This window comes from Papio anubis, chromosome 9 (genome assembly GCF_008728515.1).
Source record: "Papio anubis isolate 15944 chromosome 9, Panubis1.0, whole genome shotgun sequence".
NCBI classification, from domain to species: Eukaryota; Metazoa; Chordata; class Mammalia; order Primates; family Cercopithecidae; genus Papio; species Papio anubis.
The window spans coordinates 68539631-68564983 of record NC_044984.1 but is presented as its reverse complement, the minus strand read 5'-3'; the positions used below and the strand labels follow the sequence as shown (position 1 = coordinate 68564983).

General features: G+C 33.7%; 1 long non-coding RNA gene across 1 annotated transcript in view; it reads left to right on the top strand.

The window, feature by feature from the left end:
- The window catches only part of LOC108581027, a 126011-nt gene that overhangs the window by 65545 nt on the left and 35113 nt on the right, over window positions 1–25353 (top strand). The gene's annotated exons all lie outside the window — the stretch shown is intronic.

Sequence of the window (25353 nt, the reverse complement as noted above, 5' to 3'; positions counted from 1 at the left end):
CCTGAATATCAGCTTTTATTTAAGCCAATTTCTGACCATAAACCTCTTTAAAATTTTTTTTTTTTTTCCTCAAATTTCTTATTATCAGACTTCAGCCAGGGCAAACAGCCAGTATTCCTGCATTTTAACCTTTTATTATTATTATTTTTTTCTCCTTTTCTCTTTTCTTTTAAACTAAATGTATTTACCAGGTAACTCAGAATGGAAGCCAGTAAGCCTTTTATGAGTTAACCAAGGGCTTGTGAGCATCTCCAAAGTGATACAAAGAAGCAGTCCTCACAAGATCCAAAGCCACTCCCAAAGGCAGCTAAAAGAAAAAGTCTTAGCTGTGAACAGGAAAAGAATAGCTGCTTATGAAAGGGAGAAAGATCAATAATAAATGGATACCCTCAAAAGTCGAATCACACAAATATAAACTCAAAACAAATAATTCAAACTCATTCTTATGTTTCTTTTTTTGTCAAGGTAAAGTATGACATCTTCAAGTGATTGATTCTCTGATGGAAATTGAACTTGTGCCATGGTGTGGCAGTGAATGTATGGAACCCTAGCCACTAGACTTCAGGATAGAGTGCCTTTTTTGGCAAATCTTGAAGGGTATACAAGCAGGCAGTTTGAGTGTACAAAGGATTTTAACTTTAAATCCTTTGTTTAACATCTGATTTCTGCCAAAAAAAAAAAAAAAAAAAAAACAAAAAACAAAAAACAAAAAACCTCCCAAGAAATTTTTTAAGGCTATATTTTTGGGATATTTTCTTAAAATTTGATTTCTGCCTTTAAAAAAATATTCCAAGAGATTTTTTAATGCTATATTTTTGTTGTACTTTTTAAATATACCTGAGGTTCTGTGATACGTGTGCAGAATGTGCATGTTTGTTACATAGGTATACACATGCCATGGTGGTTTGCTGCACCCATCAACCCATCGCCTACATTAAATATTTTTCCTAATGCTATCTCACCTCTATCCCGCTGCCCCCTGACAGGTTCCAGTGTGTGATGTTTCCCACCATGTGTCCATGTGTTCTCATTGTTCACCTCCCACTTATGAGTAGGAACATGCAGTGTTTGATTATTAGTTTGCTGTATTAGTTTGCTGAGAATGATGGCTTCCAGCTTCATCCATATCCCTGCAAAGGACATGAACTCATCCTTTTTTATGGCTGCATAGTATTCCATGGTGTATATGTGCCACATTTTCTTTATCCATTGATGGGCATTTGGGTTTGTTCCAAGTCTTTGCTATTCTGAACAGTGCTGCAATAAACATATGTGTGCATGTGTTTTTATAGTAGAGTGATTTATAATCCTTTGGGTATATACCCAGTAATGGGATTTCTGGGTCATACTGAATGGGGAAAAGCTGGAAGCATTCCCTTTGAAAACTGGCACAGGAAAAGGATGCCCTCTCTTACCACTCCTATTCAACATAGTATTGGAAGTTCTGGCCAGGGCAGTTAGGTAAGAGGAAGAAATAAAGCATACTGAAATAGGAAGAGAGGAAGTCAAATTGTCTGTGTTTGCAGATGATGTGATTGTATATTTAGAAAACCCCATCGTCTCAGCCCAAAATCTCCTTAAGCTAATAAGCAACTTCAGCAAAGTCTCAGAATACAAAATCAATGTGCAAAAATCACAGACATTCCTATACACCAATAATAGACCAACAGCCAAATAATGAGTGAACTCCCATTCACTATTGCTACAAAGAGAATAAAATACTTAGGAATACAACTTACAAAGGATGTGAACAACCTCTTCAAGGTGAACTACAAACCACTGCTCAAGGAAATAAGAGAGGACACAAACAAATAGAAAAACATTCCATACTCATGGATAGGAAGAATCAATATTATGAAAATGACCTTACTGCCCAAAGTAATTTATAGATTCAGTGCTATCCTCATCAAGCTACCAATGGCTTTCTTCACAGAATTAGAAAAAAAAAAAAAAACAAAAACAAAACAAAACAAAAAACACTACTTTAAATTTCATATGAAACAAAAAAGAGCTGTAGAGCCAAAGTAATCCTAAGCAAAAAGAACAAAACTAGAGGCATCACACTACCTGACTTCAAACTATACTATAAGGCTACAGTAACCAAAACGGCATGGTACTGGTACCAAAACAGATATATAGACCAATGGAAAAGGACAGAGGCCTCAGAAATAATGCCACACATCTACAACCATCTGATCTTTGACAAACCTGACAAAAACAAGCAATGGGCAAAGGATTCCCTATTTAATAAATGGTGTTGGGAAAACTGGCTAGCCATAGGCAGAAAACTGAAACTGGACTCCTTCTTTACACCTTATACAAAAATTAACTCAGGATGGATTAAAGACTTAAACATAAGACCTAAAACCATAAAAACCCTAGAGAAAAACCTTTGTTGTACTTTTCATAGAAACAAATAAGTGAGTTGTTTAAGATGAGAGCTCTCTAAAAAAGTTTTCTTTTAAATATAGCCAATTTACTTATTCCATAAGTGACTCAAGTTAATAAACCTTTTTCACAGAAAGTTCCAGGGGTAATATTTCAGGTTTAGCATACACCATGGATGTAAATGGCATTTTAAAAATGGGCACATAAAAGGCATCCCCTCATGATTCCTCACAAATTCACTCCCAGGAATAGGCTATGATAGCAAAAGACTTTTGTGGCCATGGACAGATAAGGATAGTGTTTGTGCATATGCTGTCTCCACTGTCTCACATATTTGTTGGGGGCTGCCAGTCACAGACTCATTAATTCATGACACTGAGTAGGTCCTCCTAGATCTAAGCTTTCTTAGGCTAACCGGGCAACAAAGGTTGAAACAACAAAAGCCCCTAATAGGTGGGAGCTTTTATTAAGACAAAATCTCTTGAGAGTTTGACACATAGAAAACTAGGAGAAGAAAATGCGTGCCTTTTAATATCTTACATGACTCAGGGTTCCTAGCTCTTTCACAATGGCCACCAGAAATGATCCAATAAAAATCACATTCCCACTCCGATGGTGGATACCAAGAGAGTTTACTCTCACTTGGTCACAGTCAAACTCTCAAGAACATAAAAGAAGATGAGAAGGAATCTTTATGATAAATGAGACAGAAAGATAAGGAAAATAAGACTCTCTGTTAAGAAAAGGATCAGACAATATGAATATTCAGATCAAAAAATACACCATAGTTGCTATACTGTATCTAAGACTAGTCTAAATAAATGCTTTTCTCCCATTAATATTAAATGTGAAAAAGAAAAAAAAAGAGTAAAAACGTGATTCTACCATTCAGTTAATGGGATTCCAAAGACAGACAACCAGAAATCCGACTGATAACAAATTCTTATACTTCTGCCAGTTTGCTAAGTTCTAGGTTCCCTCGACTGCAGCTTACAGAAGAGAGAGTTTTGTTTATTCTACTCAGCACCAAAACTGTAGGGGCCAAGAGGAAAGTTTTCCTTCCCTCTCTGAAGGGTCTCTAAAAAATCAACTGGCAAAAAACGGATTAATAGCATAAAAGATGTACAAAGTCTATCTGTCCCCGTGTTCACAGGAGTTGCACAAAATACGAACTCAGAGAGGGGTCAGATGGTTCCTGCTTAAATGCTCTTTCATAGGGGGGAAGTGTGTATATCTGGGAGTCATTACAGGAAGGTGAGAGGCAGAACTGCACAGGAACAAAAGCCTTATGCAGATTAAGTTCCCCGGTAATTTCTTAAAGCTGCTCTCAGAAGAATAGATGGAAAGTCTCTGGCCATGGGGATAACTCCTAGTCTCTTTGAGGTAATTGACCTTTCCTGGTTATTTTATGAGATCTCTAAAGACAGTTAGAACAATTGCTTGTCTTCTGGATAGCTTTCTCAGTCAGGTAAGAAAACTTCAGAGAAAGTCCCTCCCTGCCCTTAGGGGAAGAATGAGACAGGGTTAGAGGAAACTTGATTCTGAGGCAGCTTCTAAGGCTTCTAAATGTCAAAGTGCCAGTTTTTGGAAATATCACTTTCTGAACCCCAACATACTCCAGAGAAAGAAACAATAGTGACCAGAAATGAAGCAAAAATCAGAAATACATCCTAGGCTAAAACATAACCTAATTAAAAGAAATTATAACATTCCAGGGAAATTCAATGTAAATAGAATCAAAAAAGAGAAAAAAAGAAAAATGAATAAAATATCTACAGAGGAGAAGAAAAACTTTCAAAACATTTTGGCTTAAAGGAAAATCTTACCTATTTATTTAAAAAGTAAAAAATAGGGTTGCCTCAGATTTTCCTTCACAATGCCAAAACTAGAAGACAATTCTCCTGGATGATTTAATCAGAGACTCTAAAATTGTGTTTCATCCTGTGATAAATCCAATCCAGTGCATCTGATGCAATCAATGTCTACTATTCCTATACCTCTCACTTTGAGATACCAAAGTGAAGAAATATTTATGAAATAACTTGTTTCATCAAATAACTTGGACCTGTGGTACACAAAAACTCTAATTTTATATATAACAAAGTTCATTTTTTCCCCCATAGGTTTCATTTATGATCTCAGTAGATGAAAATAGACCAGATGTAAGGATCACTCATCTACCTCCCCTTGAAGTTCATCTTTTAAAATTCATCATGGTGTTTCTTCCCTACGATATCTTCTAATTGTAAAGGATTTTCAATTTAACTGGATAGACAGTGTTGAGAATCTTGAATAGAAAGGGGGCACTCAGAGCAACTAATGTAATTAGAATAAATACATAAACTGACTCAATAAATACATAAACATAGGATAGTGAAATGTCTTCTAAATTCAGTGATTACATTTATTGGTTAATCTTCTTTGGGTTCTGAGCTACTTTCATGTAATAAAATCATCACAAAATTAACAAATATAATTCTTAGTTGTTCATTTATGTATGAAGAACTGAATACAGAATGACCCTGTCTTGATTTTGATCTCAACTGATTCCCAAAGTTTTTCCTGAGCTTTTCTTCACAATCAACAGCCTGAATATATTGTGACTAAACTGTCCTTAAGTATTTCTTATTCCAGCTTACTTTCATAACATCAACCCAGAATGTGTTCAATTAACTTTTCCCACCTTTCCTATTGTTAAAATTAAAACACCAACTTTCCCACCTCTAACACTACTCTATCTCATTAGCAAAGATATTTGAGCCTTGAGTATGGGGATATCAGGTTTTATGGTGCTTCACTGTATTGACTTTTGCAGATAATTGCATTTTTCCCAATCAAAGCTTAGTGGCATCCCTTGTTAAACAGGTCTTTCAGCACCGTTTTTTCAACAGCATGTATCACTTCATCCCTCTGTGTCACGTTTTGGTAATTCTGTAATATTTCAAACTTTTAAATTATTATTATATTTGTTATGATGATTTGTGATCAGTGTTCTTTGATGTCATTATAGTGATTGTTTTGGAGCACCACAGATGGTACCTGTATAACACAAATAACTGATAAATGTTGTGTGTGTTCTGACTTTTCATCAGGTGGCTATTCCCACATTTATCTCCCCCTCTTCCTCTCTTCAGACCTCCCTATTCCCTGAGACACAACAATATTGAAATTAGAGCAATAAATAACCCTACAATAGCCTCTATGTGTTCAAGTGAAAAAAAGACTCAAACATCTCCCACTCTAAATCAAAAACTAGAAATAATTCAGCTTAGTGAGGAAGGCAGGTCAAAAGCTTGGACAGACTGAGAGCTAGGTCTTTTGCACTAAACACTTGGCCAATATGTGAATGCAAAAAAAAATTCTAGAAGAAAATTAAAAATATGACTCTAGTGAACAGATGAATGATAAGAAAGCAAAGCAGCTTTTTCACATATAAGAAAGAAGTTTTAGTGGTCTAGATAGATTATCAAGCCAATAGCAGCATTCCTTTAAGCCAAAGCCTAGTCTAAAGCAATACACAAGCTCTCTTCAATTTTATGAAGGCTAAGAGAGGTGAGTAAGCTGCAGAAGGAAAGTGTGAAGCTAGCAGAGATTTCATGAGGTTGAAGGAGAGAAACTATCTCCATAACATCAAAGCACAAAGTGAAGCAGCAAGTGTTGATGGAGAAGCTGTATCTACTTATCCAGATCTAGCTAAGAAGGCTGATGAAGGTGGCAACACTAAGCAACAGATTTTCGGTGTAGATGATACAGCTTTATATTGAAAGATGATGCAATCTAAGACTTGTAGCTAGAGAGAAGTCAGTGCTTGGCTTGAAGGCTTCAAATGACAGGCTAACTCTCCTTAGGGGCTAATGCAGCTGGTGACTTTAGATTGAAACTAAAGCTCATTTACCATTTTCAGAATCCCAAAGTCCTTAAGAATTATGCTAAATCTACTCTGCATGTTCTCTATAAATGGAACAACAAAGACTAGATGACAGCTGAAATGTTTGCAGCATAGTTTGCTGAACATTTAAGCTCACTGTTTAGACCTACTGCTACAAAAAAAGATTCCTTTCAAAATATTACTGCTCATTGACAATGCACCTGGTCACCCAAGAGCGCTGATGGAGAAGTACAAAGAGATTAATGTTTTCATGACTGCTAACAAAACATTCAATTGGTAGCCCATGGATCAAAGAGTAATTTTGACTTTCAAGTCTTTTTATTTAAGAAATACATTTTGTAAGGCTGTAGCTGCCACAGATAGTTATTTCTCTGACAGATCTGTGCTAAGTAAATTGAAAATCTTCTGGAAAGGATTCACCATTCTAGATGCCATGAAAAATATTCAGGATTCAAAATATCAACATTAACAGGAGTTTGGAAGAAGTTGATTCCAACTTCCATGCATAACTTGGAGGGGTTCAAAACTCAGTGGAGAAAGCAACTGCAGATGTTGTAGAAATAACAAAATAACTAGAAATAGAAGTGGTGCCTGAAGTTGTGACTGAATTGCTGCAATCTCATGATAAAACTTGAACAGATGAGGAGTTGCATATTATAGATAAACAAAGAAAGTAGTTTATTGAGATGGGATCTACTTCTGGTAAAGATGGTGTGAACAATGTTGAAGTAGAAAACAAAGAATTTAGAATATTCATATGAACAGGAGACAGAGAAATAATGGGTAGAAGAGGGCAGTTCCCTAGCAAAGTCCCCACACTCAAGCCTGGAATCCCCCAGCCCTAAATGAGAACAGGCATTCCTGCTTTCACACCCAAAAGGTTGCCTTTTGGCCCACCATGTCCCTTATCCTGTACCCATATAAACCCTGAACCCCAGGTTCCAGAAGCAGATGACTAGAAGAATGGCAGAAAAGCATAGAAAAGGAAAAAAAAGAAAAGGAGCGTCTAGGAGTTTGACTCAGGACAATTGAGGAGGAGATTGGCCGCTGGACAGCCACACTCCAGGAGAAGATCATCTTCCCACTCCATCCCCCTTCCTGCTCCCCATCCATCCCACTGAGAGCCACCTCCACCACTCAAACCCCTACATTCATCCTTCAAGTCTGTGTGTAACCTGATTCTTCCTGGATGCCGGACAAGGACCTGGGTACCGACAGGACACTGAGCTGGTGAACACTTAAGCCATCTGGGAATAGCAAAGCTGAAAGAGCACACTGTAACATATACCCACTTGGACTTTGGGAGTTGAAGACCCCTACCTTTAGACATTAATGCTGGACAAGAGTCCAAAGAGCTCACCCTGGCTTCTGCACCTGCCTGTCTGCATGCTCCCCCTCCTGTAAGGGGTTTGTGCTCACAGGAGCCAACTGGAGAGCCACACCCCTGTTGCACATTGCATGAAGGGGGCCAGGGAACTCTCCCATTTTAGTATTACAAAAACTTAGTTGATAAAGTTGATAAATCCTGATAGCAGGATTTGAGAGGATTGATTCTAATTTCAAAAGAGGTTCTACGGTGGGTAAAACAGCATCATATGCTACGAATAAATCTTTTATTAAAGGAAGAGTCGATCAATGTGGCCAACTTCACTGTTGTCTTATTTTAAGAAATTGCCACAGCCACTTCAACCTTCAGTAACCATCACAGTATCAGTCAACAGCCATCTACCTTGAGGCAAGACCACACCAACAAAAAGCTAATGACTGGCTGAAGGCCAAGATGGCCATTAGCATTTTTTATCAATAAAGTTTTATTAAATTAAGGTATGTACATTTTTGACATAATGCTATTGCACACTGAATAATAGATTGTAGTATACTATAATTATAACTTTTATATGACTAGCTAGCCAAAAAATTTGTGTGACCAACTTTATTGCAATATTAATTTTGTTGTGGTGGTGAGGAACAGAACTTTCACTATCTCTAAAGTATGCCTGTGATTCAGAAGTTTCCATTTAGCTTAGTAGGATTATTTATGTCACCCTTAAGTTCTTACTTTGTTGAATTTTTATTATTCGCTCTTCATAAGTATATTCATTTAAGAAAGTTTTGTTGATCACTATGTCACAAACTTTTTAGGAAATTGTGCTAATTAAGTTAGTCCTGAGCATTTTGAAATAAAATGTCTATCAAATACTACAAACATGGTTTACTTACAGAGATGATATAAATTGATCTATGTAATTTGGAAAGTTTGCTGAATAATATATTGCATATCATATTATAACACATCATAATGTAAGGATAAGAACAGATAAGAAAAGAATATAAATTGATATTTTTAATCCTTATTTTATTCTAGGTGTTATACCTGGCGGGGTAGATACTATTTACTTTCTCCCTGCTAACCAATATATAATATACATCCTAAAATTTTTTATTCTATAGTGTTAAATCAAGTTCAGCCTAAAGCTGCCCCCTTACATATTTTAAGTTTGGCCTAAAGGTTTCTCTGTACGTCACGAACTATAACCTAAATGAAGTTATAAACAGACTGTAGCCTACTCTTGTTCCAATAAAGGTAGCCAACTGTTCAAACCGTGTTCAATAAGGCAAACACCAGGCTGTAATCAATCTGTCTGTTTCTGTTCCTCACTTCTGTTTTCTGTACATCATTTTCCCTTTTCTGTCTATAAATCTTTTTCTACCAGAAGGCTGCATGTGAGTCTCTGAGCCTACTCTGGCTCTGGAGGCTACCTGATTTGCAAATCGTTTTCTGCTCAATTAAACTCCTTTAAACTTAATTCAGCTAAAGGTTTTCTCTTAGCAATAGATAGGGAAACAGATGCTTATAGTTCTTATGTGTCTTGCCTAAGGTCAAGATGTTGAACCTGGAATTTAAATTCAGGGGATCTTATATTGTGATTAAATTTATAACTATAAGAAAAAAATTTGTTATATACAAAGTGTTAATGTACATGAAAATACTATCCAACATTTTTGTAAATTTTGTTTTTTCAAACTCCCCCTATGTCTCCTAGGTAACATTTATGTAACACGAAAATTTCAAAGGAAAATTGCTATAAAAAATGCATGGCTCTGATTATTCCCATCAGCAATTTGCAAGAACTATATTAGTAAATCATCAGGGAAACAGTGTATTGATGGCTATTTATTTAGAATTACTATCATTTTTCATATCAATGCTGAAAGATGTGTTTTAATGTGCAACAGTGGGTATATGAACTAGCACTAGGTAATCCACCACTCACCCCCTATAAAAAGAAAGAAAAACCCTAGAATTAGAGGGAAAGTGCAATAAGTATTAACATGAAGCTATGAGTATGATCTGTATCTTTTAAGAAGCTTTTCTTTTTCAGACTATATGTTTTTCTCTTGTATCTCATTTGGCCCCTTTTATGGACCCGTATATTTAAAAGACTTGCAACAATACTGACTAATATTACAGAAAATCATTTACTTTAATTTGAAGAGAAAGTTTGATATACTGACCTTCAAGATCTGCTGATGCTTTTATAAACACCAAATAGTTTATTTCTCATAATTTTATTGAATGGCATCAATGATTTTGGAGACCTTTGGAATTTACAATTCGATTTTTGTTGTCTTGCTCTTAAAATAGACAAAAAAAAAATTTTCGCAAAATGTGATGAGTTCACAAAATCTCACCTACAAGTAAAATAAAACACTGTATGTGTGTGGAGGAAAGCAACTGTTTATTTTGACAGCTGCCTTTGCCAATTGCCATATTTATTTGCCAGTGTCTTAAGGATAGAAAACTAAAAAAACACATCATTAAAAATGTATAGGGAATATATCTGTTATGCTTGAGATCAAATAATTAACCAGTAACTTATTACTCAATCTCTATTTAATGCCATTTTTATAGAACATGAGGAAATTTATGCAGTAGGTTTATTGTAATAATAATGATAATAGTAATAGCATGGATACTGTAAATTACCTATTTAGGAGCCGGTGTGTATAACTCTTGAGAGGTTATTAAATTTTTTTGTTTTTATTAAATTTTTTTTTTCAGTTTTGGGAGAAAACTCCAACACTGTTTTCCATAATGGCTGTACTAATTTACATTTCCAACATTTGTTATCTTCTGTCTTTTTGATAATAACCATTGTAAACAGGTATAAGGTGATATCTTATTGTGATTTTAATTTGCATTTCCCTCATGATTAGTGATGGTGAGCATTTTTTACATACCTCTTGGCCATTTGTAGGTGATATCTCATTGTTTTAATTTGCTCACCCAGTGATTAGTGATGTTGATTATTTTTTGTTTATCTGTTGGCCATTTGTATGTTTTCTTTTAAGAAATGTCTATTCAGGTCTTTTCTCCATTTTTAATTGCTAGTTTTTCCTTGCTATTGACCTTTTTGAGTTCCTTATATATTTTGAATATTCTCCCCTTATTAGACGTATGATTTGCAAATATTTTCTCCTATTCTATATGTATTCTCTTCACTTTGTTGATTGTTTCCTTTACTGTGCAGGAGCTTTTCATTTAGATGTGATCTCACTTGCACACTTTTTGATCTTTTGCCTGTGCTTTTGAGATCATATTCAAAAAAATCTTTGCTGAGATCACTATCAAGAAATATTTTCCATATGTTTTCTTCAAGTAGTTTTAAGATGTCAGGTCCTGTAACTCTTTAATCCAATTTGAGTTGATTTTTATATATGGTATGAGATAAAATGATTCAAGAATCTCACTTTTGGATATATATTCTACAGAAATAAAATCAGTATGGCAAATAAATATTTGTACCCCCATGTTCATTGCAGTATTTTTCACAATAGCCCATATGTAAAATTAGCCTAAGAACAGATGAAGAAAATCTAACATATATACACAACGGATTACTATTTAGCCTCTAAAAAGAAATAAAAACTAAAATTCTGTCATTTGCAACAATGTGGATGAACCTGGAGGACATTATGCAAGATGAGCTAAGCAATGACAGAAACATAAATACTGCATGATCTCACTTATACGTGAAAATGCATAAAAGACAAACTCATAGGAGTGAAGAGGAGGATGATGATTGCCAGAACCTGAGACGGGGGCTGAAGGATAGAGAAATGGTGAAAGAATAAAAAGTTTCACTTAGACAAGATGAGTAAGTTCTGGAGACCTATTGGACAGCATGGTGACTATAGTAACTGTAGTCAACAACAATGTATTATATACTTGAACATTTCTAAGAGAGTAGATCTTAATGTTCTCACCTCACACAAAAAATAAATATGTAAGGTGATGGATAAGTTAATTAGCTTGACTGAATCATTTATTAACGTATAGTTATATGAAAATATCACTTTGAATACTGTAAATATATACAATTTTAATTTCTCAATTATACCTTAAAGCTTGAAAACAATTATTGCTCTTTAAATATAGAATGCAATTCAAAACCAAATTCAATATAAATTATCACTCTATAGGTATTAATATACACATGTGTGTATTTATGTGTGAGTGTGTATAAACTATGAGTCTAATTTTAACTACAAAATCTAAATCTTTAGAGAAATATTTGACATCATTTAGTCACACTCTCAACTGAAACCCCAAAAATGCATCCTTTTTTTCCTCTCTTTCACAGATGATTAAACTGACATCACATAATTATTTGCCTAAGTTTATTTTATAACTAGTGAGTTACAGAGATCTTGTTGTTTAGTATCCAACCTTAGTGTTGTTTCTCTAACATAAAATAAGTTAGAGGCAAATGTAAAAGACAGTGAAAAGTTAAAATGCAAAGTATATAAATGGCTAAATTAGGAGCATTGTTACTTTTTTTTATCTTTGTAGCTAGAGTTCATATTATGTAGAAGTAGTTTATGTGTCTCTTTAAATAGTCAATAATTGGGGTTCTAAATATCTTCTTATTGATATAAAGGTGAGCAAATTTTAGTTCTAATTTTGTGTAGAATGACATATTTATTTTTATTTCTTTTTTTCTTAGGCTCTTAGTCTCTTCTCTCCCCCTCTTCTATTCCTTTCTACACACATGTATAACTAACACATAAGCACACAAGGTTTACACAAACCAGCATCCTTATCTTTGTGGTTTATTTAAATATGGAATAAATATTTGTAGATGTTAAATGTAGAACTTGTAACAACTTCCTATGTCTGTTATTTAACAATTAGGATATGACCTTAAAGTGTTTAAACACCCTATGATCTCAGATATTCAACCCCTATTTTAAAAATTAAAAAATGCACAGCTTAATTTACTTGACAAAAGTTTGTCTTTTTAAATACACTTATTTGAAATTTAATTTATGTATAAATCAATACACAGATTTTAAAGCCACAGTTTGATGAATTTCACAAATACATGTATGCATGGAACCAGCACCTCAGTGATGCTATTATCTCAAAACATTCCATCTTATTCCTTTGCAGACAAACCCCTGACCCTCACCCTCTACCTCTAGACAACAACTGATTTGCTTTCTTTCACCACTGAATTGTTTTGCATTTTCTAGAATTTAGTATAAATGAAATCATACAGTAATTAGTATTTTGTGTCTTGATTTCTTTTGTTTAACATAATGTTTCTGAGATTCATCTAGTTAGTATATCGGTAGTTTGTCCCTAATATTAATAATAAGTATTCTAGTGTATGGATGCAAAACAATGCATTTAAATAGTCATTTGTTAATGAGTAGTTGCAGTATTTACCATTTGGAACTTTTATGAATAAAGTTACTGTAAACCTTCACGTCAGGTATTTTTTAGACGTATGTTTTTAATTGTCTCAGGTAAATACATAGTGAATAACTTAAAAATTGCTGGATCATATGCTAACTGTATGATAAGTGTATATTTAACATTTTAAGAAACTGTCAAAGTTTTCCAAAGTGTTTGACCACTTTAATTCCCATTGGCAGTCAAGGAGAGTTCCACTTGTTTCATATTCTTCCTAACATATGGGATCGCCAGCCTTTTACATTTAGCTGTTCTAGTTGATGTGTGGTGGTAACTCATTTTGATTTTAATTTTTCTTTCCCTGAAAATGTTTTTTTTTTTCTTTTTTGAGATGGGGTTTTACTCTTGTTGCCCAGGCTGAAATGCAATGGCTTGATCTCAGCTCACTGCAACCTCTGTCTCCCAGGTTAAAGTGATTCTCTTGCCTCAGCCTCCCAAGTAGCTGGGATTACAGGCATGCACCACCATGCCCAGGTAATTTTGTATGTTTAGCAGAGATGGGGCTTCACTATGTTGGTCAGGCTGGTCTTGAACTCCTGACCTCAGGTGATCCACCAACCTCGGCCTCCCAAAGTGCTGGTATTACAGGCATGAGCCATATGCATGGCCTTTCCCTGAAGATTAATGATGGTAAGCTTTTAAAATGTTTTATTGACTATTTGTATTGTTTGTTTGAGTGGGGTGTGAAGTATCTATTTTTTGGGGTCCATTTTTAAGCTAGGTTTTTCCCAAAAGGGCCTTTATGTATTTTGGTTACAACACTTGTTACATATATTTATTTTGAGTATTTTTTCCCAGTATATAGCTTGTCTTTTATTTTCTTAGTAGCATCTTTAACAGAACATAATTTTAAAATATTTTTAATAAAATCTCATTTGTTAGTTGTCTATTACTATTTAACAACCAACTTAACCAACAGCATTTATTATCTTACATAGTTCTGAGGATAGCAAATCTGGGAGTAGCTAGGTGGATGGTTCTGGGCTCAGGATCTCCTATGAGGCTGCATTCAAGCTGTAGGTTTGACTGGAGCTGGAGAATCTGCTTCCAAGCTCACTCACATGGCTTTTGAATGGTCTGCAGTTCCTGCTTACGTTGGCTTCTCCATAAGGCTGTTTATCACAAGTCAGCTCAATTTCCTGAGAGTGTTATTCAAGAAAGGAAAGGCCAAGATGGAAACTATAGTGTCTGATAAAACTTAACCTCAGAAAATGGCATACTATCACTTCTGCCATTGTGTATTGGTTACACATAACAACACTAGTACTGGGTGGGAGGGACTACTACATCGGGGAGTGAAGACCAGGAAGTAGCGGGGGATATCCAGGGTTATCTTGAAGACTGTTTACCACATGTACTTATTAATATTTCTTTCATCTTACTGCTTTTTGTGAACTATCTATGCAAATTTCAACTGCTTTTACATCATAAGGTGTTTTTTTGAATGTGTCCTTACATGCATTTTAAGTTTTTGCATTTCAGTTCTAGACAAATCACCCATTTCAGATTAATTTTTGTGTGATGTTACATAAGCACTGAGGCATCATTTATTCCATATTAAAGTCCAGTGGTTCCAGTGAAACATTATAATTTCCCCATCTGAATTATATTAGAAAACATTTAAAACATTAATGGCTCAAATTTCCGTTTTCAGTAAATTGCATAACATTCCACCATTTCTCACTCACCTATGGATAACAACCATTAAATGTGGAGAAAACTAAATGACCAGTAGACACTGGTGTGTCAAGCAAAACGGGAAACTTCTGAAAGGAGTTAAAATATGAAAGTTGCAGAGTAAGTTGCTTCTTTAATAGCCATTAGCAAGAGGGTAGATTAAACTTAGTTCCATGTTAGGTGGTTAAAATTTTGATAAAAACATGAAGTCTATCTGGCATTAAGAATAAAACAGAGTAACTTTGGGGCAAATACAGCCACCTGGAAAGTTAAGGCAAAATGGCAGAGCCTGAGAGCACATGCCAGAGGTGCATAGGTAAACTCTGAAGAACTTTTTGGTTGACTCTAAAGCATGCATGAATAGAATATAATTAGCTACAGTAAAATAAAAATAAGACAAAATCAATGTACAGGTCTGAGTTGCCACCAAAGAGCAGAGTTTAAAGTTTTAGTGCAACCAAGTTAACAGCTGACTGACACTAAAGCATAAGCGCTCTTTGGAAAACTCCCAGTGTCTTCAAAGAAATATTAACGTTGTCCAAAGTACAGTGGAAAATTAATTAAAGGGCTATGAACCAAGAAATGTGCTGTGTTCTCAATAGAAGAGACAATGAATCCAACCCAAATCTGTGATCGCAGATAAGAATTTGCAGATAAGAATTTTAATCCAGATATTGTAACAATGCTTAGTGATGTTTTTAAAAAGTGTGTTCATAATTAATGAAAATATTTAAAATATTAGCAGAAAAAATATGAAATGGAAATTCTGCAAGTAAAGAACTATGATATCTGAAATTTTAAGAAAAGATACATATTCTAAATAATATAATTAAGAGAATTAAAAAAAAAAATGAACCTGAAGATAGATCAATACAAACCAACTAATCAAGAACACAGAGAGAAAAATTTTGAAAACTATTACCCAAACCTAAAGAATTCAAGAGAGCATAACACAAAGTGTGACATATGTTTAAGAGGAGTAGTGGAAGGTGGAGAGAGAAAAAATGGGTAGAAAATATATTTCAATATATAAAAGCCAAAATTTTTCCTTAGTTAGAAAAAGATATAAATGTATTAGTTTAAGCAGCTCAGTAAATCTGAGCAGGATGCATACAAAGAAAACCATTATAGGTACAGAATAATCAAAGCAACAAAAAGGAAAGATAAAGGAAAAATATTAAAGTCAGACAAAAATGGCAGATTACATACTGGGAATAATCACTTGAATGACTACTGACATCTGCAAATATGAAGAGTAGGAAACTCTAAAATACCAGAAAAAAGTTAACTAATTATTCTACATCCTGGGAATATATCCTTCAAAAATGAAGGCAAAATAAAGACATTTTCAGACAAAATAAAGCTAATAGAATTTACTACCAGAAAACTGCATTAAAATAAAGTTCCCAAATACTAAATGAAGTTTCCCAAACTGAAGAGTAATGATGACAAAAGTAACTTGGATTTCTGAAAATGGTAAAGAACATCAGAATGTTGTAGCATCCTTACCAGTGCACCACAATGTTTCAGTTTTGTTGTTTGAAGTAAGACCTGGAGTTCTTTGTATCACAACCAAGAAAATTAAAGAGCCATGAACACAAGGGTGAGGTTGGAGTGAAAGTTCAATAAGAGAAAGGAGAAAGTTCTCTACAAAGGAGAAGAGCCCCGAAAGAGGGTTGTTGTTCTACAGTTGAATACATGGGCTTTTATAAACAGTCTAGTAGGGTGAGATATTTCATTTACATAAGGTGCAAAAAACTGGTTAGGACTAGCTGTTCATTTGCATAAAATGCAAATTCCATGTCCTTTTAGCATGCATGTGAACTCTTAGCCCAAGTTACTTTATGTTGTTTAATTTCCCTTTCTGGACATGTGTAAGGGGGTGGAATTCTTCATTGCAAACGTGCTAGGTTCTGTGTTACTCCTCTTAGGCATGTTTCAAGCAAGTCCCCCACCTCCCTTCCCTGTGCAAACTGCCTTATCTGTGTATGTCCAAAAAAAAAAAAAGGAAAGGAATGTGCTTTCTGAATCCTACTATGTATACACGACCCTTGTTAGTTACACAGAAGGCATCTTTATGGTGGACCTGGCCTCCTTATCTATCCTTGCCTCCTGATCTTTCAGGCTGTTCCTTTGTTACAAAAACAAAATAAAACAAAACAAAAAAGGAATTCTACCAAGGACTTATCCTAGCTATCTGCCTAACTGGTTCCTTTCTTTTCCCTCAAGAGTAATGATTATAGGGTAAATTAACCAGGAAGACATAGCAACTGTAAATGTTTGTGTAGACACATTTACATGAACCAAAATTTGAGAGAATTAAAGTAAGAAATAAACAATTCCATAATCATAGTTGTAAGTATCCAAACCCATCTCTAAGGAATTAATAAAACAGATATATTTTCAAAGTTGATAAATTATCTGAAAAACACTATCAAGGCATTGACTTAACTGTTATATATATAAGACTAGATACCATAACTGCAGCATGAAAACATAGGACATTAACCAAGATAGACCATATGCTAATCCATAAAAAGTCCCAACACGTTTCAAAGGATTGAAAGCACTTCTGGAAAGTATATATGTAAAAAAAGAAAAATCCTGAGGGAACTTAAAGATATTTCAAACTGAATGAAAATAAAAATATATTCAAATACATGGGATATCTGGATATTATCCAAACACTTAAAAAGTCAAATCGGCCCGGTGCAGTGGCTCATGCCTGTAATCCCAGCACTTTGAGAGGCCAAGGCAGGTGGATCACGAGGTCAGGAGATCGAGACCATCCTGGCTAACACAATGAAACCCTGTCTCTACTAAAAATACAAAAAAAAAAAAAAAAAAAAAAATTAGCCGGGCGTGGTGGCTGGTGCACATAGTCCCAGCTACTCGGGAGGCTGAGGCAGGAGAATGGCGTGAACCCAGGAGGCAGAGCTTGCAGTGAGCCCAGATCGCGCCACTGCACTCCAGTGTGGGTGACAGAGTGAGACTCCGTCTCAAAAAAAAAAAAAAAAAAAAGGTCTAAATCAGACAGGTGTTAATAACCACCCACATGTCAAAGAAGAAATCAAAAGTGACAATATAAAATATTTTGAACTGAGGGAAAACTAAAAAACAGCAAATTCAATATTAAAAGCAGCAAATGCCACTAAAGCAGTACTTGGTATTTTATGACACTAAATATCTATTTTAGAAAAAGAGAAAGATCTCAAAATAAATGACTTCAACTTCCACTTTAAGAAAATGATCAAAGTCATGGTTTTTAGAACAAATTAAATAATAAAGGCCAGACTGAAAATAAATGAAATATAAAATAAAAACAATAGAGACAATCAATGAAAGCAAAGCATAGTTCTTTGAGAAGATGAATAAAGTTGACAAAATCCTGACCAGGATGATCAAGAAAATAAACAAGATACAAATTAACAGCATCTGACATGAAAGCAGTTATATCACTCCAGATTCTACAGGTTTGAAAATGATACTAAGGGGATATTATGAACAATTCCAGCCAGTAAATTTGACAACTTGGATAAAATGTACAAATTTAAGACACGATGCACCATAGACATTATAGAAAAACCTGAATTTGCACTATATATGTATGATTGAATTTGTAGTTAAATATAAGCCCCCAAAATGCTGACCTACCTTGCTGAACTTTAGAATTTTACCAAATATTTAAGAAAGAATTAGGAGAAATTCTACACAAATTCTTCCAGAGAATTGAAGAGGAGGGAATACTTGTCAATTCATGTTATCAGGTCAAAACTGTTATTTTATGAAAAGCACTCAAATAAATTAGAAGGAAAGAAAACCACAGACCAATATCTTTTATAACCGTAGATGCTAAAATTATATACAAAAGTTTAGCTAGTAGACTCCAACAATATGACAGATAATAAATTATTACCAAGTAGATTTTGCCCTAGGACTGCAAGTTTGGTTTAATGTTCAAAAGTCAATCAATGTAATTCATCATATTCATAAGCTAAATTTCTGTAAAAAATATCATCTTAATAGACAGAAAAAATATAATGACAAAATTCAAGATACATTCATGATAAAAACTTTCAAAGTAGAAATAAAGATACTTTCTCAACCTGATAGGGCATTTATGAACTACTTATAACTAGCATCGTACTTAATAGTAAACTACTGAATGCTTTTCCCTAAAGATTAGAAACAAGAGGAATTTCTACTTTTAACACTTTCATTCAACATTGTACCAGATACTCTAGTCAGTGAAATAAGGGTAAGAAAATAAACAAAGGTCTTTAGATTGGAAAGAAAGTAGTAAAACTGTCTTAATTTTCAGATGACATGATTGTCTGTATATCTGATATAGTCTACAAAGAAATGTAAGGTTACAGAACACAAAATAAGTACAAGATTATTATAAAAATCAATTGCATTTCTCTATATAGGCAACAAATAATTGAAAATTTAAATTGAAAAATATAATTATGTTATATTGACATTTACATATGTACATGTATATATGTATATATATGTATATACATTTATATTAGATAAAAATATTAAATACTTAGAAATCTGACATAGCAAGGAAAGAAATCTTCACTATCAACTACAAAACATTGATGAGGGAAATTAAGGAAAACCTCCAAAATAAAGACATACACTTTTTCACAAGTCAAAAAATATATTGTTAAGATATAAATTAGCCACCTGATATGGTTTGGCTCTGTGACCCCACCCAAATCTCATCTTCTAGTTCTCATAATTCCCATGTGTTGTGGGAGGGACCCAGTGGTAGATGACTGAATCATGGAGGTGGGTCTTTCCCATGCTGTTCTTGTGATAGTGAATGAGTTTCATGAGATCTGATGGTGTTAAAAATGGGAGTTTCTCTGCACAGTCTCTCTCTTTTCCTGCCACCATCCACGAAAGATGTGACTTGCTCCTCCTTGCCCTCCACCATAATTGTGAGTCCAATTAAACCTCTTTCTCTCATAAATTGATTAGTCTCAGGTATGTCTTTATCAGCAGCATGAAAACAGACTAACACAGGAAATTGGTACTGGAAGAGTGGGGTGCTGCTGAAAAGATACCCGAAAATGTGGAAGTGACTTTGGAACTGGGTAACAGGTGGAGGTTGGAACAGTTCGGAGACTTCAGAAGAAGACAGGAAAATGTAGGAAAATTTGGAGCTTCCTAGAGACTTCTTGAATGGCTTTGCCCAAAATGCTGATAGTGATATGAACAATAAAGGCCAGGCTGAGGTGGCCTTAGATGGAAATGAGGAATTTGTTGGGAGCTGGAGCAAAGGTGACTGTTGTTACATTTTACAAAAAGAATGGCAGCATTTTGCCCTTGACCGAGACATTTGTGAAACTTTGAACTTGAGAGAGATGATTCAGGGTATCTGGCAGAAGAAACTTCTAAGCGGAAAAGCATTTGAGAGGTGACTTGGGTGCTGTTAAACACATTGTTTTAAAAAAGAAACCAAGCATAAAAGTTTGAAAAAATTGCAGCTTGACAATGCAATAGAAAAGAAAATCCCATTCAAGCTGGCTGCAGAAATGTGCCTAAGTAACAAGGAGCCAAAGGTTAATCCCCAAGACAATGGAGAAAATGTCTCCAGGGCATGTCAGAAGTCTTCATGGCAGCCCCTCCCATAATAGACCTGGAGGCCTAGGAGGTAAAAATGGTTTCAAAATAAGAATAAAGTTGAAGGGATAAAATTACCTGTTTTTAAGACTTAATGTGAAGCTAAAGAAATCAAGATGGTACAGTATTGGCATCAAGATAAACAAATAGGTCTATAAAACAGAATAGAGAGTGCTGGAGTAGAAGGAAGGAATCGATGATAAAAGCAGAATGGTTGAACACAAATTTCAACAATCAGAAACAGACAAATAATAAACAAAATTAATAAAGCCAAATGATGATTCTTTAGAAATAAGGGTAACACTTATAATCTCCTAGCTAGACTGATAAATAATAAGTAAAACATAATGAAACAACTAGAAACAGGAAATATGGAAATCACCAATACCTGGAACAAAGGAGGAAATTTTACTACCTATTCTACCTACATTACAAAGATTACAAGAAAAATTTTAAACAATGTTACACTAGCAAATTGACAGCTTAGAGGAAATTTACATTTCTACTAGAAAGCATAATAGAATTTTGTTTAGAATAGTATTAAATCTAGGAATCATTTTGGGGGAAATGTGTATTTTAATATTAAGTTTTTTGATTCAGGAGCATGCTGTATCTTTCTAATTACTTAGGTATTTCTTTTTCTCATCAATATTTTTTCATTTTTAATATACTGATCTTTTACATATTTATATATTTTTAATCATCTATATCATTTCATATTTTTGGTTTTATAAATGGCATTTGCATTATGCTGTGTCCAGTCAATAGAAAGAAAGCACACAGTAATTTAAACAGAAGTTTAATACAAAGATCATTAAAATCTGATGAAAGGGTAACTCAGATATAAGCGTAGAGTAGGACTAAAAGAGATTCCCCGGGAAAAGATAAACTTGGTAGGAAAGCCTTTTCACCAAGATTGGGGTTCAAACTAAAAAATAAGGTATACTTGCAACCCACTAGAAAAGAGAGAAGTTTGCTAGTTTTCCTGGGCCATAGGTGGTTCAGTCACCAGGTAAGCAGGCAGCAAATCTTTGGGATGCAAGTAAGTTGCTGCCAATAGCCAAGAGTCCTAATATGCTAAGAAAGTGGGATGTCTGGATCATGTGACATTAATGTCAGGAAAGCCTTACAATCATTAGTCAATAATGGCTGTAGAATAAATAAACTGTAATAATAAATTTAGTTTTTCATAGATTCCATAAATACCTATAGAGAATATGATATATCATAGACACTAATCTAGGTTTGGGCTATTACAGATTTGAATAAAATGCGAAAATAACTACTCTTTTTGGAGCTTAGATTCTTGTTGTGAAAATAGGCCAAACACAAATAAATAAGTAAAGGCAGTCCATCAGATGGTGGTAATGCTATGTGAGATGGAACGTCAAAAGAGATGATGCTGCCATCTCAAATAGACTAGTTTAATAAAATGTCACTAAAATGTAGACATTTTAATGTAAAACTGAACATGGGAAAAAAGCAAGCCATTCATGTGTCTGAGGAAAGATACCTCCAGGCTGAATAAATAAGAAATGCATATGTCAGAGCCTAAACAGCATGTTCAAGAATTAGTAGCAAGACCAGTGTTGCTAGAGCATAGTCAGCAAGGGAATAGGTGGGAGATCAGATCAATTAATTGGCAAGACACCAAGTTATTAATGTCACAGTGTAAAAAACACTCTCTGACCCCAGAAATTTTCTCACAGAAGTTTTGGTTTATCCTACAATCAATATGCTTCTATCAATGTTTGAATGCTTTTTAATTTCACTATTAATTTCTAAATATCAATCTTGATATAAACTTTATTTTTGAAACAACTTGAATTTGGGAGATTTTGAAAGTTTTGCTTGTATGATTTTTCCCATTTCACATCATGCATAAAAGCAAAGGGTGTTAATATTTAAATATAAAAATTAAGGACAATTAAATTACCAGTGTCAAATACAAGAGAAAAGCAGAATACATAATGAAAGCAATATAGGACTATACTGGGAAAAAAAACACTGATGACATGGGCGAGAGAAAATAAAAGTAAAAGACCAATAATTTGGAAATTCTACAAAAGTGATACAGGAAATTTATGTTAAATGTATAAGGATTTCTTAGAAATGAATAGGGTAAAAATGAAGTGCTTAATGGAAAAATAGGTAAAGATGAAAATAAATTTAACAAAATGAAATATAGCTATAAAAATCAAGCTTTACCCTAATAATCAAATAACAGAAAGGTACCATTTAACACATCAGGTGACCAAAGACTGGCATGAGTCATACAATTATATTATGATCAGGGTTCAAGGATATGGTTCACTGACCCATCCTGAATATCTGTTTTGTAAAATTTAATTTTAACTTTTTATTTGTTTTTAATTTTTTAGCAATGAGAATATATTAAATGTGTAAATAAAAAATAATTATTACATTTATGAATATGTTAAGGATTATAAACACAAATAGGAGAGACCATAATATGCAAACCGGCACAAAATTTTTGTGCCAATAATTTATCAATACATACCAAATCCTTAACAATTTTTTAAGTATCTTTTAGCCTGACAATCACATATATAGAAATGTTTTGCAAATTTTAGCTATTTTCAATATAGCATAGTTTATAATTTTTTAAAATTGAATAATTTATCAAAAATGATTAATGAATTTAATTACAATTAATGAATTCTGTTATATCCATATAATAGATTACTATATATATAATATATCTTATATATGCATAGTTACTGATGAAAATATTTTTCGATATAATGTTTAAATAAAAATCATGCTATATAACTAGATATAAAAGGTTATTTTATTTTAAAAAATTATATCTATGGGGAGAATTCTATAGATTGAAAGCCCTGAAACCTTTTCATTTGCCCAATCTTGATCACAACACTCAATAAAATAATATAATACTTTATTTCATGTGATGGTTTCCTTGTATATCTATTTTTTTATCTACATATGTATCTTTAGACATGTTTAGTATTATGTATTTTCTTAAAATCTGGTATATCTTAGGTCTCTTAATTTTCAGGTTCAAATGCCATCTTTTGCTTGCCAGGTTTCAAATTGAAAAACACAATCCATTTAAAAATTGCAAATTTCCCCCATCTGGATTTTGCTAATTTTATGCTAATGATTGTTTCCACTGTCTGCTATATTTTCTCCAAGTTGGAAGAAATCAGACTTAGGTGAGATATTTTTGGTAAGATCACACATGATTTTTATTTTTCTACCTTGTCTCTTTTTATGTGTTAGTCGTTAGTAATGCTTAATGCCTAGATCCATTAATTTATTGAGAATTGAATCCGATCATTTCTGTTACAATTATTAGCTGGGATACATTGTAAAGTTTTCATTTTTCCTCACCTATTGGATATCAGCATATGTACTATTTAGTATATTCAAGTGTTAATACTCATTTTATTTCATTATCATGTAACAGTAAAATATTAATGAAGTGAACATTTGAGGAGAAAACAGAATAAGTTCTTGGTCCTTCCCTTTATTTTACATATTTCTAGATAATTTGTTCCATCTCATCTCCTGAAAGTAACTAATTAGGTTTTAAAGTATGATTAGGAACTCATGCATTTAAACATATTTGATAGGTTTCCATTTGTGAATATAAATCTAACCCAGTTTGGAGTTCAGATTGTCCCATCTTTTTTCTATTAAGTTGTCTATCTTTGACTAGTAGCACATCTTCAAGTTGGATCCTGTCTCCTTTTGATGTGATAGTAACAGACAAGATACCCCAGGCTTGTTTAGGTTATTTGTAGCCTCAGACCTGGAATCAGCCATTTTTTCAAGAGGCCCTCACTTTCTTTAGTGGAAAAATGTATTGAAAGACTACAGTCTGGGTGCTCGGAATGCTCATTTTTATCCATTTTTTTCCCTTTATTATGTTGTTGATGGAGCTTGAAAGAAAAAGAGAATAATTAATTCATCAATAGATGGATAAAATGGCTAATGAATTCATCCTGATTTCCAGTTCAAATTCAGGACTTCCGGACTACTCAACTTTTTCTACTTTATATCTGTACTTTCTTCCTTTTGCCATTAGAATACTGGTTTGGTGATAAGATTTCAGTATTCAATAATTTCTCATTTGCCTTATTCTAAGCCATATCCACAATAGTTTTAGAGTAACAATGCAAATATTTCCAAAACTAAAATAATGATTAGGTATACTTAATTGTTTTGCATGTGTTCTTTTTTATTCTCAGCTATATCTAATTTTACTATACCTACTTTGTCCTAGCATATAGCCTTCATACTCTATATTCTCTTCTCATTTAGTCTTATTTCTATATAGTTAATGATATACCCAAGGCTTATTTTCATATGCTGATTTTTATATAAAATTAGATTTCTTGACTTTGAAAAGCTAGTTTGTACCAGAATAGCTTTCCTTACTTTACAGAGGTCTCATATTTTTTCCAGTTAGTATTTAAAAATATAAGATTATTCTGGTTCAAATTCCCTGCCTCACTTTTTTTTTTTTTTTTTTTTTTTCAGGATTTGGATTTCAACACTTTAATTTCTTTTGAATATAAGTCACGTTTTGCAAGCTAGGAAACATAATCAACCTAAGGCAATCTAGTCTTGAAAGGATCCAAGCTGAGTCTTGCAGTCATTAGCAGAATGACATCATAATAGAAGATGCTAGGAATAGGATTATAGACTCTAAATAATAACAACTTATCTCTATTTTTCATTAGGAAATGGCCAAAAGTCTAGTCCTTAAAGGCATGATATAGAGAACATCTTGATCTGCATCAACGACAATAACCCAAACTGTATGTTGTCCAACCTTTTGGTGAGCCAGACAGATTAAAGCTGGCCAAGGATTGGTAAATAGTGAATGTTTACATTTTGAAACCTTGCTCTGTGATTTTAAAAAGTCCTGATTGAACTAATTTACATTCCTACCAACAGTGTGAAAGTGTTCCTATTTCTCTGCAACCTTGCCAACATCTGTTGTTTCTTGAGT